This window comes from Nycticebus coucang, chromosome 20 (assembly GCF_027406575.1).
Source record: "Nycticebus coucang isolate mNycCou1 chromosome 20, mNycCou1.pri, whole genome shotgun sequence".
Classification (NCBI taxonomy): Eukaryota; Metazoa; Chordata; class Mammalia; order Primates; family Lorisidae; genus Nycticebus; species Nycticebus coucang.
In genome coordinates, this window is record NC_069799.1 from 66,522,695 (window position 1) to 66,533,029 (window position 10,335).

A 10,335-nucleotide genomic window follows, 5' to 3' on the forward strand; every position below is an offset into this window, starting at 1 on the left:
AATGTTTCTGAGTAACCCTGCCACTGTCTTCCCCTTGCCTACCTAAGACTCCAAGAAACTCTATCAGAAACACTAAATGACACTTTAATTAAAACACTTTAATTAGAAATTAGAACAAAGAAATTCTAAGTTAGAGACTTCCAAGAAGAGAATGAAAAACTATCACATGTAGGACATGGCTTGTCATCTCCTAGGTCAAAAATGGGAAAATAATGAAAAGGAAAAGAAAGGTGCCAGCATGGTCCCCTGGTCAGTGCGCCTCAGACGGGGTGCTCCTCTCCTTTGGCTTCATCAGCAGATGAAGGCCAGAGGTGGGTTCCCCAGCCATGTATTAGACTTTGTCACTACTGAGTGAGATGACAGGAGCGCAGAGCTAAGTTTTTATTTGCATTGGAGAGATTTTGCTTATGAAAATAATTAACTCTGAAAACCATTGTCAGGAGAAGCAAAGATGTTACTAAAGAATAGACTCTAAGAGAGGTAGAAATGGATCATTAATGGGGCTCTATAGATTTAAAGTCTTTCTGTTATTAAATCATTTGGAGGTGACCCACTGGAAGCATCGGGCAGAGAGGCTGGTTTCAGGGCAGAAGGTCCAAGCACATCCCATGCCTCTGCAGACTCTCCTGCAGACCGCCAGCCTCTGGCGGTACTATCATTTCGCCCAACTAGAAGTCTTGGGAGTCAGGGACAAGAAACTACTGCAATTTATTTCCCCCAGCCCTGCAGCTGCACGGCTGCATCTCCCATCACAGGCACCTGTCCTTGGTCTGGCTCAAAGGGGTCTCTGCCAGCCAGTGGCTGCCTCGGAAGCTGCAGTGAAACAACTCTACAACCCAGCGGGAGCTGTTCCTGACCTCAGCTGTGGCTCTTAGGGATTGATTTAGCTGCTTCTGGCTTTCTATGCAGAATCTCCTTGAAACACTAAGGAAACCTCAACTTTTGCATAAATCAGGCCACAAATCTACCCAGCCTCTCTTCCTGTTGTTCTGCCTGTAGCTATCGGGGATGCAGGCAGCCAACTGGCCCCTTCAACCAGGCTACTTCCTCCCAGGGTCTCTCTCAAGCCATTGAGTCCATGGGAAAGGACATGACCCCAGCTCCTATGTGCACTGTAAACCGAACAGGTCTGTAAACAAAGCCCCTTCCTATGTGCACTGTAAACCAAACAGGTCTGTAAACAAAGCCCCAACCTCCACTGTCCAAAAGCAGAACCAAAGCTTTGCCACCTATCACTGACTTGCAGAAAAATAAAAATTGGAATTAGGAGAGCTGCAAGGAAATGGAATTTTAGCCCCCAAACCCAACCCACCAATTACTAGTCACAGGAGGCACAATCATTCATTGCGTTTTTTTTTTTTTTTCTGAGACTAAAATTAAAACTATTATTATTTCCCCATTTAATGGTTTAAGTTTAACAAATGGCTGTAAATATTTTAACATGCAAAAAGCTTTCCTTTAATAGGGGCTCATTCAAAATATAGGATAGTAATTAAAGAAAACTGCTGGTGTTTATAGTCTGATACTCTCACTGTGAAAATGAGCTATGTATTAAAAATGTGTATCATAAATGGCGATTATGTTTTGGGAGATAATTGTAGATAATTCATACTTCTCTTGTAATAGCATGTGCTATCTTGGACGTTTGCAATATAAAGAAACTGATAATATTACCAAAGAAAGTCATAAAATTATTTCTAGTTTCTATTTCCTGCTGCAAAAATCCTGCAAATTATTTAGAGTGGGAGTTTTCTCCTTTTTTTTTTTTTTCTGAAATTACTCTACCAAAACCACTTCCTTTAAAGTCATACGATGAGGTGCAAACTACTGCTCATTGCAAAACATATCTGTGCAAAATTGCTAAAAAATCTATTTTAATGTTGCATTTCTTTTTAAAGCGCATAGATTGTGCTGTAATGGTAATAGAAACAAATAGAAATGGAAATAGAAATTTGCAGGAAAAAATTTTGTATGAAGCATTACTTTAGGGAGAATATTGGTTTGGGGGAGAGAAAAATCCTAATTAAAAAAAGATTTTACATTGATGTGATTGTGCTCTGTGGCTTCAAATATCTTCTTATTAATTTCTACCACATCTGCTACCAAAAAGGATCTGGGGTGGTTGCACATAAAATCACACAGATAGAGTAGAAACAAAACCACTAAAAAAAAAAAAAAAAAAGACGAAAAAGATGAGGGCCGTACGGGCGACCTTCACAGACTCCTCCAGTAAAAGTGGAATTCTAAATCATACGACCTCTCTGAGCCACCCCTGCTGGAGAGAGGCAGGTTTATGGAGCAGAAAGATGCGGGGTAGAGATGGCAGGGCTCTGGGTCACTGCATTCATTACCATCGACTTTCTCACCCATCAGCAAGAATGGTGAGGAGACAGAAGGGAAAGAAAACACAAGAACAAGCAAGTCAACCAAGCCCACGAAGCATGTCTGGCTGTGTGAGGTGGGTGCCCAGGGGGCTCTGGAGCAGTGCGCATGAATCCATCCTCTGTCCCAGGAAGTCTGCAGTCTAGTACAGGGTGTGGGGGCTTGGGGAGGCCTGGAAAGCAGTGACAGAGGATGGGGCACCCACAGCTGGAGCCCCACCCAGGGCCACAGAACCAGCAGAGGGTCTTGCAGCTGTCACTGCGCTGTCCCTTGAAGGGGATGCTCCAGCCTCTCTGCTCCACCTTCACCCCTGCGCAGCCCTGGCTGTCTCCTGCATTCTGCTTCCTTTCCAATTTTAGAGGCACCAAGCTGAAAGAACATCATGGGGATCAGTTAGAGAAGCATCTGAATTGGCCAACGTAGACCATGCTGTCGTGTCGGGCTCCCCCTTGGAGATAAAGGCAGCATCTGCTCGGTTGACAGCAGGTGAACAGGGTGGCAGGAGGGCCAGGAGCTGTATCTGGCTGGCTCCTCATAGGATGTAAGTTGCTTTATGTGGCCCCAGAACCCCCAGCAGGTTGTGAGGGAGCGGTGGGATCCAGTTCTGGGGGTCTCTGTGGGATCTCAGCAACGTGGCCCTGGCTTCGTCTTCCACCTCATGTTAGTTTCAGTAGCTTTCGCACATTTGAATCCATTACCAAGAACAACTGACTGGGGCCAGGACAGATTCCCAGGCCTATTCCAATGTCAGCCTGATCATCACAGTTGGATGTGACTTGACTTTCTCTTACGCTTCTTTTCATTTCTTAGAGCCTCTCTTTCCCATAACATTGGGCAGATCGGACACTGCTGTGTGGACTTCCTGGAGTTCCTCCTCATTCTTACTTAAGAATGACAGCTAAACCTTCTGTAAGGTGCTAGGAGGCTTTAAATAAAGATGGGGTTTTCTGCTGTCCTGGTCCTAACTCTAAAACAGGCTTTGTGATCTAGAGAGTATTTCTTCAAACCAAAGGCACTATTTTGTGGGTTTAAACTTTGAAGACTTGCTCAAACTTAAGCCACATTCTTTCACTTCTTGACTAATGCATTCATGCATTGAATAAATAGTCATTTAGCACTTACTCAGTTTTGGGCACTATGCTAAGTGCTAACAAAGGTCTTGTCCAAGGTGGGAATCAAAAGAAATTACTGGGCAGTGCCTGTGGCTCAAAGAAGTAGGGCTCTGGCCCCATATGCTGGAGGTGGCGGGTTCAAACCCAGCCCCGGCCAAAAAAAGAAAAAAAAACCTGCAAAAAGAAAAAGAAGAAATTACAATTAAGATGGATTTTGCCTTGCTACACACACATTAATATATCGCCTGCCTCCTCCACTCACCTCTCTACTTTTACGTAGGCTGATGCTTGATCCAACCATCCCTGCACTCACTGTCTCCACCACTCTACTACAGGCCTCTCAAGAACAGGGACAGACAGAGTATCTAAGTCTTTGCAACCCAAGAATATTGCCATTTGGTTCGTAGTCAGTAGACAGATGCTGGTGATCATTCTTTCATTCCATCCATCCTCACGCTGCCAGCTCTTAGAATTTAGCATCACAAAGCAGGCAAGATCCCTGCACTCAAAAACCTTACATTTTACTGAGAAAAAACAGAGAATATATAAATTAACAAAAGAATAAACAGTAACACCACAAAATCTCATTAGGTATGAGTACTAAGGGCTAAGTAGGTGAGAGTGACGTGAACAAGCAGGGCCAGAATACTCCAGGTTGGAGGACCAGCAAAGACTGCTGGGAGGAACTCAGTGCTGAGGGGAAAAAGGGTATCAGACGTGAAGTCAAGGGGAGAGATCACCATGGTGGAGAGAGGAGCTCGTGGAAAGGCCAAAAAATTGGAGCTGATGTTAGATTCTGGTGAGAGAAAGGTCATTGGGCTAAATCACGGCAATTTGAGAAGCGTGGTATAGATGTGGGGTAGGAATAGCTTCCTGTGGATTCTAGAAACTGAGGTGCACTTTGCCTATCAGCCAACTGATCTTTCAAACAAGTGAGATGATGCAACTCCTCTGCTGCGTATTTCATGCTTTACCCAATTAGAAGAAAGTCCAGAGTCTGCACACTGCCCTAGGCTCCTCACCCTCCTCTCTTACCTTGGACACCCACAAGCCTCCTCCATTCATTTCTTTGTCAGAAGCTTCCCCAGTGGCTTCACGGACACGTGTCTAAAATAGTGACTCCATCACTAATTCATGTTTGTTCACTGCCCTTACCAATGCCTTGGTGTGAATTGCTTGATCATTTGCTCATTTGTTTGCAGTCAGTCACCTTATGAGCCAGGACTCTATTTTGTATATGGTGCTGTGTTCATCCCATAGAATAATGTCAAAAACACAATGAGTCCTCAGTAACCATGGGTTGGACAAATGAATACGAGAATTGATGCAACTGGGGACCTGTCAGGAGTCTAGGAAGCTGTTGGGTCAGTTATGATGAGAGGTGGGAGTGTCTACAGGGGTAGAGCTAGAGAATGTGGATACATTTGGTGGAGTCAACAAGACACTGTGATGTGGGGCCTAATGTGGGGAAGAGAGGGCAGTGAGGAGTCAGGAATGCCTCCAAAGTCTGATGCCTGAGAAACCTGGGAGATGGGGGAGAAACCTGTTCACTGGGGCAGACAGGAATAGACAAGCACTTTTCATCTGTTGGTTTACATATTTGTTTACCCACTAATTATGCTTAAGAACTTTCTTTTGTCCATACCAAATGCACAAGTTTGATGGGACGGCCCAGTGAAGATGTCATATCAGCAGAAGTTGCAAGAAAAGGAGTTATTAAGATTCTGACTGAGGTTACATGGGAAGAATGAGCTGTCAGAGGAGAAAAGGAGATGATGAATCTTTGTTGGACATTTAGAGTTTGAGCAGGTGAGAAAGAACCTGCAAGACAGACAATAGAGGAGCACCCAGCAGAGCAGGAGGAAGGTCAGGAATTCTTGAAGGGTCTTGAGAAGAAGTGTACAGTGAGCTCTACCAAGCACACTTGAAAGTTTAAATAAAGTATTCTTGGAAAAGGATCATTGGATTAGCAACATGGAGAGCATTGTTGACTTGAGGAGAGAATTTTCTTGAGGAATCATGGAAACAGAGGCCATAGCAAGTCTGAGTGCTAGACCAAACATCAGAAGAAGGGGCGACATCTCTGTCTAGTCACCTGTCTCCCTACCTATGTATCTATCTATCTATCCAAATCTGTCTATCCATCTATCCATTCACCTATCTTTCCTCCTATCATTTATCTGTTCATCTATATATATATTTTTATAGAGTTAATCTATATATCTTTTTATCTATCTATTGTCCATCCATTCATCCATCTATCCATCTGTCTCTCCATCCACTCATCCATTCATCCATATATCCCTTCCATCCACCCATCCATCCATCCATCCATTCATCCATCCATCCATCCACTCATCCATCCATTCATCCACTCATCCATCCATCCATCTATCCATCCATCCATTCATCCATCCATCCATCCATCCATCCATTCATCCATCCATCCATCCATCCATCCATTCATCCATCGATCCATCCACTTTCCATCCATTCATCCATTCATCCATCGATCCATCCACTTTCCATCCATTCATCCACTCATCCATCCATCCATCTATCCATCCATCCATTCATCCATCCATATACTCATCCATCCATCCATCCATTTATCCATCTATCCATCCACTCATCCATCCATCCATCCATCCATCCACTCATCCATCCATCCATCCATCCACTCATCCATCCATCCATCCATCCATCCATTATCCATCCATCCATCCAGTCATTCATCCATCCATCTATCCACTCATCCATCCATCCATCCATCCATCCATCCACTCCTCCATCCACTCCTCCATCCATCCATCCATTCATCCATCCATCTATCCACTCATCCATCCATCCATCCATCCACTCATCCATCCATCCATCTATCCATCCATCCATTGATCCATACATCCATCTGTTCATCCATCCATCCATCCACTCATCCATCCATCCATCCATCCATTATCCATCCATCCATCCAGTCATTCATCCATCCATCCAGTCATCCATCCATCTATCCACTCATCCATCCATCCATCCATCCATCCATCCATCCATCCACTCCTCCATCCATCCATCCATTCATCCATCCATCTATCCACTCATCCATCCATCCATCCATCCATCCATCTATCCATCCATCCATTGATCCATACATCCATCTGTTCATCCATCCACTCATCCATCCATCCATCCATCCATTATCCATCCATCCATCCACTCATCCATCCATCCATCCATCCATTATCCATCCATCCATCCACTCATCCATCCATCCATCCATCCAGTCATACATCCATCCATCCACTCATCCATCCATCCATCACCCATCCATCCATCCATCCATCCATCCATCCATGCATGTATACATCTGCCTATCTACCTACTCATGCCTCAGGAAAAGGCACAGAAGACAGTTTTAGAGCAACAATGGTGTCTAGTTTCCTATTAAGCAGGTGTTTGAAGTAACTAGTACACGTTCAAATAGATATGTCTGATAAAACCTAAAAACTCAAGAGAGACTAGGCCATGAGGTAATTACACAGGAGAAGTTCAAATCCCTAGATTGGATGAAATCCATGAAGGAAGTCTTAATGGGAAGAGAGCAGATGTGTGGAGGGAAAGTCCAGTGGTCAGTGCTGGGTCTGGCAGTAGCTTTCCTCGGATCTAATTCCAAGAGGGGGCTAATAAACTGCAGGGCACATTTCAGAGGTTATTTAAGCAAATTCAAGTCAAGTCACAGGATGCGATAAGTTAAAGTGTCCTCCAGTGTGACCTGTCATTGCAGACAGTCATGGTTGAATGCCCTCAGGCCATGGCCCCCATCTCAGGGCTGTGACCCAGGGGCCGGGACGGGCTTCTGATATCTGCAGCAGGGTGACAGCCCCTCAGGAGGGCTGACCTGCCTTCTGTCTGATGTATCACCAGCTGTTCTCCTCCTGAAGGGTGTGAAGAGTCATGGGATGAAAGGGCCTGAAGGTGACGGAAGCCCTTTGTATTTTCTCCCTAAGAAGAGACATGAAGCTGGAATGAGAGAAGAAAGACAACGTGTGGAAAGCAAAAGAAAATTAAATATCCTTTAATGCACTTTAAGTCAAAACTCTCTGTGCATAATTGGCATTCTTTATGGAAGTTCCACTTTGGAGAGTGGGAAGAGAATATCTGATTAGATTTTGCCCCAGGAAGGATGACCTGGTTACCCTGCCCCTTGTAAAACCTCTGGGCCTCTGGAACCCAGGCAGCAAGCTGTCCCTGGTGGGGACTGCACACCAAGACCCTCTGGCATGGCCTTCCTGGGCCACGGCCGTCTGGGGCCACCCGCCCCCCCATGCTCCCCTGCCCTCGGGTCTCCGCCAGCACCCACCTCTCCCCATCTCTCCCGGAAGAGGCCCTCCCTTCTCTGGGCACCTGTTATGATCAACTTGTGGGGTTCAGGCCCTGATTCAAGGCTTCTCTCTTTTTACTGATCCTGTTTCTTTCCTCAGGCGAATCCATTCACAGGCAGCCGGGCTGGTGGGGAGACAGGGAGGGCGGGACTGAGGGAGAGGGAAAGGGACGGTTACTGCACATCTCAGACAAGCAGAGTGCCACCCACAGCAAGTCCCCATGTCATATCCCCTGCAGCTAGCAGTCACCTCTGTGCTGCCTTCCCGCTGTGACCAGTTTTGTGTTCCTCGTTTCCATGAACTTCTCCTGCTAAGGGTCCTCACGCCGCTGCCTTCATCTTTGGCCACTTTGCCCCTCACATCCTTTCTCTGCCCGGCTCTCAGCCCCACATGCATGGCGGGCTTTCTTTGTTTGTTTGTTTCACTTCGGTGGTCCTTAGACATTTCTCTGGAACAATATAATTTTAGGCAAAAAGATTATTTTCCCAAAGAAGGCTGAAAAATTACTCAGACATGAGTAAGCCAGACACAATCAGAAAAGAATTAATAAGAGAGTTTCACTTTTAGAAACATGATACTGTTTGAAAGTTTTCCTGGAAGTCCTTTTTCTAAAACCAACTCACTTTTTAAAGTAACTTACATTATGTGAGTGAAAAATGGGCTCATTAGCAAACTCTAAATAAAGGTCCGTGTAATAATTGGTAAGAGCTTTGTCTGAATACCTCCCTACTCGCTAATACCCTGATAAACATGTCACCACCACTGTTAACTGAAAATCTAGGAGTTTGCAATAAAACTACTTTTAGCTGAAAAAGGAATTTGTGACTTTTATAACCAGATAAAAAGATAAAACTTAATTCATTTTGGTATCAGAAAACCATGTTCTGTTTCCCCTAGCTGCTAATACAGCTGTTTTTAAAGGAAGAAGATTGACCAGCATGACCAAGACCAAATCATTCCCTTTCTGTTACCTGAGATGTTTTTATGTTTTGCTCAACACACATCATTACTACCCATCTTTCTAGCTAACTGACCATCAGGAATGGCTTACATTTACTTTTACAAAAATTAACTGATGTAATCTCAAATAAATGTTTGTGAGCCAAAAATAACAGCCATAGTTTAGAATCTGAGAATGAAGTGATAAATGAGATAAAAAATTCTGATTGTGCTTTAAAGCTTCTTTTTGCTCTCTTAACTTAGATTTTCACTAAAATGATATGGCATTTACTTAGTCAGTGCTGTTTGATTTCCTAGAACCGCAGCAACTAGAAATTCGTGTGCAGAACAGGATTTCCTCGTTTTTAAGAAAGCCGCACGCATCAACTGCATATCTTGAACCAAGTACGGGTAGTGCTTTATTGCTGTTTGTTTTCTGGGATTTTTGCTTAATTTTCTTCATTTGCTGAAAGAGTGGTTGGGATGCTTAAGGCTTTGCCCAGGGGCATCAAACAGAAATTTTCCCATAAGTTTTTGTTTTCTTTGGTTTTGATTCAGTTTTCTTTTTTTGTGTGTGTTTCTTTGCATGAAGAAAAATGTAAATTCAACTTTTAGACAGGTTTCTTCTTGTCAGTGAAAGAGAAAATACTTCTCTTGATTCTGTGGAAATTTCCCTTTCATTGCACATTGGGGAATATGCCATGGAAAGTGGGAAAAGTGATCATCTGGGGTCTGTTTCCTGGGACAGTGGCCCCGGTTGGCAGGGCAGGGCCAGAGCAGCTGCTCACTTGCTGATTTACCTGAGTCTTCAGAGGAAGTGGGTTTGTTTATCACTGATCGCCTCTGGGCCTTTTTCTTGGTATAATCTGAGTTCCACGAAAACTAAGATTTGATATGTATTGCATAAAACCAGAACTGGGTTTAGAATTAAAATCCCATTTGAAAGAAAACTTTTCTCATTTTAGAACTGATGTTAGCCTTCCTAATTAAATTCCAAACGCCTTCCCTTAATATTAAAATTTTTATAAGATGTTGTTAATAACCCTGTGAAACTGAAAGTCGTGGTAAAGATCAAACACATTGTCCAGTTACAAAAAAAAAGTTAAAAAAATCAAAAAGTAAAAAAACAAGGACAGACTTTTCTCACTGCCATTTTCAGCAGCCTTCTATATTCTAAGAAGAGTTGAGATGAAAAATCACACAGCCCAGACCATTTTAATTTTCTTTCATCAACGAATTCAGACACATTAAAATTCTCTTGTTGTCGTTAAGTTTCCATGTCCAGAACACGACCTAATTAGACCCCGGGCACAACATTTCCCAGAACCTGGGCATGGCCCACTGCTTGGCAGAGCCAGGCCCATTTCTCTATATAAAGACCCCCTCTGATTTTTTAAATTTTATTTCCAGGTGATAAGTATCCATCTGGGGGAGGGAAGCCGCCCACCACTGCGACCTGGGGTCTGTATTCCACACACTCTAGTTCAGAACGTAACAGTGATTTCCTGAAATCAGACCTAATG

The 10,335-nt window shown here is 43.9% G+C and overlaps 1 long non-coding RNA gene across 1 annotated transcript; it reads left to right on the top strand.

Annotated features, from left to right (window-relative positions):
- Window positions 1-2,367: 2,367 nt before the first annotated feature.
- LOC128572963 (uncharacterized) lies at window positions 2,368-7,569 on the top strand. Its single transcript, XR_008376285.1, has 3 exons — window positions 2,368-2,458; window positions 2,742-2,923; window positions 7,433-7,569. It is a non-coding gene; the product is annotated as an uncharacterized LOC128572963 (long non-coding RNA).
- The last annotated feature ends 2,766 nt before the right edge of the window (window positions 7,570-10,335 follow it).